The following is a 9023-nucleotide window of genomic DNA, read 5'->3' on the forward strand; positions in this document are numbered from 1 at the left end:
TATATGATTCAATACGAAACGATCAAATCAACTTGTAAGCTACTCGGTGCGACGGTTTGTCAATGGGACTGTTCCAAGGTGTCTGATATCTATTATCTTTATCACTCTATTTTTTCTATTATCACACTACAGTACACCAAGTCCACGTTTCTAGGAAAAGTGAGTCATAGCAGTTTCCATGGATAGTTGATAACCGATGGCTGACGTGTGTTTGTTGACAGTTGAGCAAGTAGTGCTAATTGTTGCATGAGTGTCAAAACACTATTGTACCTGTGTGCAAGGTCACTTATCAGCTGATTGCGACCTGTGTGTTGTATTACAAAATTAGAATATAAATCCACATCTTTAATTATTTACCGGGACTAGAATGAGTATATTAGCAGCAATTCGATTATACAACTAAACTTGTCAAATAATTTTAGAGGTTTCTTTGTTGTTGGATGAAGTTGAATCGTGAACGTACATCCACACATTTTTGGTCGTTACGGTTAAACAAGGCATTCAGGGATTAAGTATGTGTGTTGTTTAAAGAAAAAATCCTATTTATTACATCTAAGTTTGCCAATCAATTTAAATGCTTTAGCTGTCGTTGGGTGCAGTTTCGTTGAGCAAACGTTTGACACTGCTCTGAGATTTTTAAAATGAGGGTTTTAGATAAATGAAAGAGAGTGACATGATTGTGTTAGGTTAATCAGTAAAATTATAACATCTACATAGTAGTTGGCCATGATCGTGCAATGAAACAGCCAAGGAAAATTAATTGTGTCTGATAATATTCCCAATATTATTTAGCATTATATCCATCCGAGATTACGGACTTGCGTATTGTGGATTTAACTTGAATTGGTTGAGAAAAAGTATTATGAACAACAGGAAACTAATTAATAGGCCTAATTGATCTGTGAACATTAATTGTGTTTCCGTACATGCGCAAATAAGTTATTATGTAAATCAATTATTTTCACTACGTTACGTAGTGTAGTCCTTCAAATTAGTGAGGATTTGATAAAAACTTAGGTATGAAAACTTGAAAATTTATTACTTATGACTTAAAGGATAATACAATGTAATGAAGCTTAGCGAATGTAATAATTTTTGGCGTTTTACAAACGTAGCTCTATTCTTAACGCCAATCAGTAAAGACGTAAGACATCTGCTACGTAGGTTGGGTGTTTACGTTTACATACGCTTGGTATTTGTTGACCAAAAAGAGCAACTCATGGTTACCCGAGCTTAAGTGTACACACACGGATCACTCGAAACGGGAAGTTTAAGGATTGCGCTCAAATTATGCGCTTAGTTATGAAAATAACTTTATAATTTGCCTTTTATACACCAAACCCTTACGACTAGAAAAATACTTTACCTTTGCTTTATGACCTTTCTTATGACCAGCTAAATATTATTGAGCTTAGCATATTTAGTATATTATTAGATGTTTAAAATGTCTAGATCAGTGGGTGTGTTATTTTTATTTACAAAAATAACAACAAAATTTATATAATTTATAAGAATCTGCTGCTTAAATAAACAAAGTCAACTACGACATTACTATTTAAACATATTACAAATGATTGCAATAGAAGATTTTGTTAAATGACATTTTCCAAAAGACTGCTCTCGGAGGTTACTGATTAATTACCCTGAGCAAAGCTTGGTCCCCAGGTACTTCTACATTAATCACATTACCAAAATAACATTCAAAACCTATTAATCAATTTGACTCATTGATGATTAAAACAATCAAACGCAATTTCTTAGTTATTTTGTAAGTTTGGTGTTGCAATTCAAAGTTACTAAAATTCACGCTGTTTTTACATAGCAACACCACTAAAACACATTTCAAACTCCCATAAAGAAATCTGATATTAATATAAGAAATACACACCTGCGATCATTATCTTTGAGAAGGAATATTTTATTCAGTTCGGTTTTGGCAGGTGTCACACACACTGTTCCCTGCTAAATAGTCAATAAGGTTTATCATTAATAATTTAAAATATTCCAATATCCAACCCAACCTGTATTGATTTTAAATGAATTATTCCAACCAAGATGTGTGCCTATTAATTATGACAAATGTTATTAGAAAAAATAATTGTTTTCAATGCTATGCTAATTTTTTCCAACCTCAAACTACTGTTTGTGGTAACTTTATACTAATATTTTTAAATCCTAACTAAAACTTGGATTTTTTAACGCACTTTTCTGCCAAATCATTCTTTATATAACGGCCAGTTCTCTCAATTATCACGTATTTTTATCAACACTGTAAACACTATAAATTTTAAACACTGTAATATTGTCACAGCAGATGTAAACATAAATTCCTAGTGAATCAGAAATATTCTTGGTTTCCAGGTTTACAACCCGCATCTCTACTCGATTTTGAACAGTGTACAGCTGTTGGTTTATTTGGAAACTAACCCGGGTTCATTACACTGTAGTGTACTGTAGTAGTAATGTAGTATAAACGACTGAGGTCAAGAAGCGTCAGGGCCAGTTCCTGATCCATACAGGACCTTCACTTTACAGCCGGAGCCGGTTCTATCTGTCAACAATGTTTACGCAATTCACTCCGTCGTAGTTGTTGAGTTGTCTCTATGACAATTCATGGGACAAATTATTGTAAGCTATACTATATTTATGTCCCATCAACTATCTAAGTAGCAGAAAATGATACCTGCTGTACAGTTGGTGATCCATTTTTAGTCAAGGTTTCGAACCCAAAGGTTCATTTTCAAGCTGGAACCAAGTGGTTGAAAAAAATCTTCTTCATGCTTGGGGTTGTGAATGCTGTGAAGAAAAGTCGACAAATACATTTACGCTAATACGAAAAAATGAGTGAGCGTAGCGAACAAACTTCAACCAGGACGTGATTGAGCCATGCGAACGACCTCATCTTGAAAATGAACGAGCATTGACATAAAACCACATTAGGACAGGACGACGTTTGTTTGTATTACTGTATTCTGTTTTGTTTATTTCAGCTTAACTTAACCAAATCAATAGTTTTATTAATGCTCATGAAGTCAAACGGGGTGAAGCCCATGGGTAACAGCTAGTAGTGTTAATAAATGTTTTCGTGTTCGTGAAAGTGTTAAATGTATTTAAAATTCTTCACAACTCTTCCCAACTCTTACAACCCAAAGGATGAAGAGGGGTTTTCACTTGGTACAGAGCTTAAAAATGAACCTTTGGGTTTGAAACCTTGGTCGCTGACTAAAAATGTATCACCAACTGTACAGCAGGTATTTATCCTTTTCATGTGTAAAAAACGTAATACAGAGGCTAAAAATCTTTAAGTTAATGTTTACCAAAATGTTCTTATTTTATAGTTTAGAATAAACGGAATACTTTTTTGTGTGGTATTGTTAAGTTTAAAATTGTCATAACTTGCAAAACGTTATAAAGGTAGAAGGAAAGATTAAGATTTCCATACTCGAATCAATAAAATTATTATAGATCTCCAGGAAAGACCCCTAAGTGGTTTTAAGATCGGGGATGCTACATAAACTTTTCCAACCATAAAACGATTTCCCAATCATTCAGATTTATCTCTGTTTTCTTTTTTGTAGGTATATTCTATGGGAGGTCATGTTCCATTTCATTAGTTGATCTATTTGTAGAAAACCAAACCTATACAGTTGGCCTCAGTATGTTCTCCGTTTGAAATATTTATCTACCACCATTGCATGCATGACCTTAAGGGGAATGATCAACTATTGATAAAAATAAACTTTTACACAATGAATCATTAGTGTATACAGCATGGATCACTTTGCATGTTCAGGGTCGATTATTATAACTTGTATCGTAATTGTTTTAGTTAACTCACGAATGACGTGAGACAGCTTTATGATTCATAATTGTAGAACATAATAGTAAATAAATATAATTAAGAAAAACAATCATCCAAGGATACTTTTCACTATTTTCAAAAGATAGTAATGTTATAACCGTTTAATTGTGAATAGTAAACTTTATATTTTTTTCAAATTTCTTTAGTTCATTGTTAGCTTGAAAAAAATCTGTTTTCATCTATGTATTAGCAAACCTACGAATTCATTGTACCAATGTTACTCATATCACGCGTGAATCTGTGAAAATTTCTATAACTCGTTGAGCAAGAAAAAGTAAATCAAACTTCAATTTGCTTAGTCAGCAGGTTTAGTGTGCCACGTGTATTTTTGTCCATTTCGCATGTCATCTACGATGATTGTTCTTGACACTCAATAAGGCATCACTGTGATGAGACAACGCGACAACAAAATTAACAACCAGCCCTAAACAGAAGAATCGAATGTCTACTTAACAATAATGTCTACAAACAAAAGTACAACCATAGGTCAAACTTACTCCCAAGGCAATGGTACCACACGAGTAGGAACCATTCAACACAACGTCACAGAAAGTGTTATTGAACTACTTATAGTGCTGAGCTGATACAAGTTTACGTGACCCAATTGAAGCAAACTACAAGCACAAATGTGGGTCGATAGCGAGGACCAATATAATAGAAGTTAAATATGTGTGAATAGTATATAGCAAACCTTTGGATACAGGATGAAGCACGTTACCTGATGTGAAATTAGTCAACAATTACGTCATCTGTTATCAGTAGTCACCTTATCAGCAAACAGCTGACCGACAGACCGATAGTTGAGTATTCATGAAGCCCTGACTCATCAATAGCTCTTGAATATTTCAGTTACAAGTTGTGAAAGCTTTGTTGTGCCTTCACGGTAAACGATCTAGTAAACTAATCAGAGGAACCTTCTCAGCCACAAAAAAGAGTGCTTTTTGGTGGAAAACATGCCTCACACATTTCAGGGTTGCAAAAGTAACACATGTAGAAATTTTACAAGCGAATTAAACTCCAAATTACATTGCTAAGGCCTAAAACAGCAGCTCAAGCTGCTCAAGCATGGGAAATATATGAAGGGTGCAAAAGACACTTTGAGGCAGTATTTTTTTTAAACTACACTTTTTCGTCAGACTGCATCATTCTTGGTGCTACCTTATTCTAATATAGGTTTAAATTACCTGTTTTCTATCAAAACGGTCGTCTTGGTAGTATGATGACTACAGCTGTTTCGTGCTTTTAAAAAAATAGCACATCTTCAGGTCGAGAATGTCTTGCTGATTCCTCATGTGGAGTTCGTAAAAATATATACAAATAAATTTTTGACGAACTCCACATGAGGAATCAGCAAAACATTCTCGACCTGAAGATGTGCTATTTTTAAAAATCACGAAACAGCTGTAGTCATCATACTACCAAGACGATTGTTTTGACAGAAAACAGGTAATTTAAACCTATATTAGTTTATTCAGACGATCTAGAGGCCATTCCATCATGCTAACTTATTAACAAATAATAATTTTGTTTCGTTTTATTGTATGTCTAAAATATACCTAAACCTCTAATTATACCATACCCCTTGATTGATTCACTCTTCCTCGTGTACACATATCATATAATTCAGCCGACAACAATACAACAATGAGTTACAATCGAAAATAGCAGTCGCTACTCTTGACACATTCGATTATTTAGAAACGAAGTAAAAAAAAATCAAATACATAGCCCATTCATTCGCCTCCCGACGCAAATATTGAAGACAGAAATTCGGAATCTTTGCTGTGGCATGGCACAAAAATATACCTTACTTTTTTGGTAAAAGTGGGCTGTATATGATGATTCATTGTAAAATCTTTCTTTAACAACAGAGGGATTTAGACATACACAATTCGTTGCCTCTAAAATTTTACATCATCATCAATCAATTATAGTGACAGTTTCGTGTGATAATTTCGACAACCACCTGAAACCTGTGACGCAAAGACAAAAGCAGCGCTTTACCACTTTCACACCATCAAAAACTCCAGACTGTAACAAGTTTTACAGATATATGTCATCAGACAAGTGGAGTGAGTCTAGGATTCAATTAGAAAAAGAAAACACAGCATGATCCATCTGCATTGCAATGTTATCAAACAGTGAATAAAGTACAAAGTTAGATACGGTAGTTAATTTGACATATCCCAGGAGAATTCTTAGCTGTCACTAACTTTTCCTTGTTCTCATATCAGTAACTGATAAGAACAAAATTGATAACTTTCGGAACAGGTGTTAACACTTATTAAAAGAAAGCATTCAGGTGAACCAAGTACCTCCACTAGAAAAGTACATTATTTGTATGAAACTCCATTTGCACTGAAAGTTATGGTTTCATATCCACAACGTTTATTTAGGATTAGTAAATAATTTAATTCTTAGAACATCAGGTAGTCCTAGGCTAATTAATAGCTTGTTTATTTATTTATTATTATTGATTTAATTTACGTAATGAAACCTGTATAGTTGGACCTCTGGTTTGTTTATTTCAATCGCTTTAAATCTCTTAACACTTCTTTGTGGGTTTATTAACATTTTCTGTGGAAAGGTTTCGTCCATGAACTACAATAACTCCTTAATGTGGAATTGAACTACTCAAAAATAAAAATAGCATCATTGACAATAGTCAAAGATAGTACTGCATTAGTAGTATCGTAACAGTACTAGTGTTATCATAGCAATAGCAATAGTAAATGCAATCTTGCAATAAGACAAGAAAATGTTTTTGTAACGTTTATGCTCAGCCCCTAAAGCACAAACTAAGACTACCACAATATGTACAATACTGGTACACAATGTTTTGTCAATCAAACATTAGTTGCATTCAGTATTTCTGTCATAACATTGTAGCATTGACCTTGACATATCAATAAGTACACATTTTATGAATGAGCAAATGGGTAGAATAATTATACCAAAATAAAACTAAATACTTCAATCAAAACTAATGCCGAAAATAATAAAATGCTGATTTGTTTAAGGCTGTATGAAATGTTTCATGAACAAGCTTCGTGCAAGTTCACAATCACTTATATAACCTCTATGATTTACATAATCTTGTATTCTTAACTTTACGACAGTTAATCAATGCGAATTTAACCTATTTAATAAAAAAAACTTACGATAAAGAGGCGATTCGGGACAAAAACCAATCCTTATATTCAAACCCGAACACAAAAACACTCAACTAACTGGCCAATCACAACTATAGTATCACGCCACTGCCGCCGATACGAAATATTGCAACAATCAAAAACAAGTGTCAGCTGTTCTTTCTCATTATATAGTGCCAACGGTCGCCACCACCTCAGACGAGCGCCACTGTACATTAAAATGTTATCAGTACACTTGAAATGCGCGAAGCTATTTGGTTTTGTTACAGTATTATAAAGTTTTGAAATATAAAAAATAAGATTTGTGTAACTACAAAACATGTAATTTCCTAGTTCGAAGTCCGTATTGTGCTTATTGTTTCTCCTTTCTCTCCTGACCTAAACTATTTTACCAAATAACGTGTAATTGTGGAATGAGTCCCGGCTGGCTGTCCTTGTTCATCGGGTTTGATGAACGATCCTGGCTAGAGAAACAGCTGATTTGGTTAGTAACAAAGCTCTGTGTGTGTGTTTACTCAATAACATACACACTACTGCACCGAGTAGGCTTAATTTTTCAAAAATATATCTACTATACTAAGGAATGTCTTTGGACTATTCTCACTTTTTGATACTGACCTAGGACTTTGTCCCATTGGTTTAATTCAAATTTATGAGGTGTGGATTTCAAAAATAGGAAATAATGGTTTGTCTCTATGGCTACAATGAGAAAACTCACAAGGCTTACAATGTTTTGTCGAACTGTAAAAAATTACATAAAGTAAAAAATGAGTATTTTCGGATGTTGCTGCGATCGGCGACCGAGGTAGAATTTACTATGTCATCATTATTAAAATAGATGTTCACGGATGCTGCTGAAATCGCTTTCCAATATATCTTCGGGTTAGACTCACCACAAACTACTACTTTACCCGGGCTACGCCACGGCATTCTTACAATTTAAAATTATCGTGTCATTCTTAAGGGAAATAAGTAGGCCTAGACCCTTACTTAGTTTGCTTGTTTATGGACATATTTTGATCAAATTTTGAAAATGTATTTATTTCAAACCGAACTATTAATATTTCACCAAGCAAAACACTCTTATTACTTTCCCGGTAGCAGCACACCTGTGTACCATACTCGTTTGATTAATATTCTTTAAACAGGTGATAAATCTGACATTTTAAAGTTGTTTTAGTGATAATTTAATGAGGTAAATGGAAATTCGCTTAGTCTGCAGGTTTTCTGTGCAGGGTGTTTTCACTTTCGATATCCAGTTTTTGTTGTGTTAAATTATCAAACTGAGTTGATTAAACTGCGTATCATGGTATTCCTTTCTTCACACGAGTTGTAAGGGTATAAAACTTCACTCGGGGGTTTTCCAACTACTTATTGAAGTGTTTTTTGCTTCATTTTTACTAACGATTGTCCGGATCTTGATTACATCTGGTTTATAAGATTAATTTTCTATCCTTGTTGGAGGGGGGCGGTTACACAAACTTCTCTTTGTCTCCCTTCTATCAACCCCCCTCTGGGTGTCCTGATTGCATAGCTTATATGTCCATATGTCTGGTTGTTCTCGTCTTAATATGTTTTCTATCCTGTTCTTGTGTTTTAATCCTCGTTACACAGCTTTCATCCTACAGTAAGTATTTATAATTGATTACTTCCAAAACATTTTTGCGTCAAGTTTCGGATAAGGGATTTGTTTAGTTTACATACTTAGCCTTTATCAGTTAATTACAGATCGAAATTGACATGTTCTAAACCTTTTTGATTGAAATTAAAAACTCTTTCCGCCTAATGTTTAAGGTTATGGATCATAAACATAAACAGATTACGTTTTTGGCCCGTAAGTTAAGGAACTGTCTAAAACATTTGTTAATGCTATTAGTATAGGATTCGGGCCAAAAACGTAATTATTGTTTATTTTTATGATCCATGCCGGTGTTTTTCTATTATTTGTGGTAATAACTTATATTCAATATTATGTTCAATTGATTCAATAATACGAATAGGCTATTTAG

The 9023-nt window shown here is 33.8% G+C and overlaps 2 protein-coding genes across 2 annotated transcripts in view; one reads left to right on the forward strand and one right to left on the reverse strand.

Annotated features, from left to right (window-relative positions):
* The window catches only part of LOC128991388 (1-acyl-sn-glycerol-3-phosphate acyltransferase alpha-like), a 38295-nt gene extending 31133 nt beyond the window's left edge, over positions 1 to 7162 (reverse strand). The window contains exon 1 of the mRNA XM_054414209.1: positions 7024 to 7162. The gene's annotated coding sequence lies outside the window, so the exon portion shown is untranslated. The remainder of the gene's footprint in view (positions 1 to 7023) is intronic.
* LOC128991390 (1-acyl-sn-glycerol-3-phosphate acyltransferase alpha-like) overlaps positions 1 to 9023 on the forward strand; it is a 52117-nt gene that overhangs the window by 6076 nt on the left and 37018 nt on the right. The window lies entirely within an intron of this gene.

The sequence above is a fragment of the Macrosteles quadrilineatus genome, unplaced genomic scaffold (genome assembly GCF_028750875.1).
Source record: "Macrosteles quadrilineatus isolate MER2022 unplaced genomic scaffold, UCM_ALF_1.0 Scaffold_4__1_contigs__length_99947679, whole genome shotgun sequence".
In the NCBI taxonomy this organism is placed as follows: Eukaryota; Metazoa; Arthropoda; class Insecta; order Hemiptera; family Cicadellidae; genus Macrosteles; species Macrosteles quadrilineatus.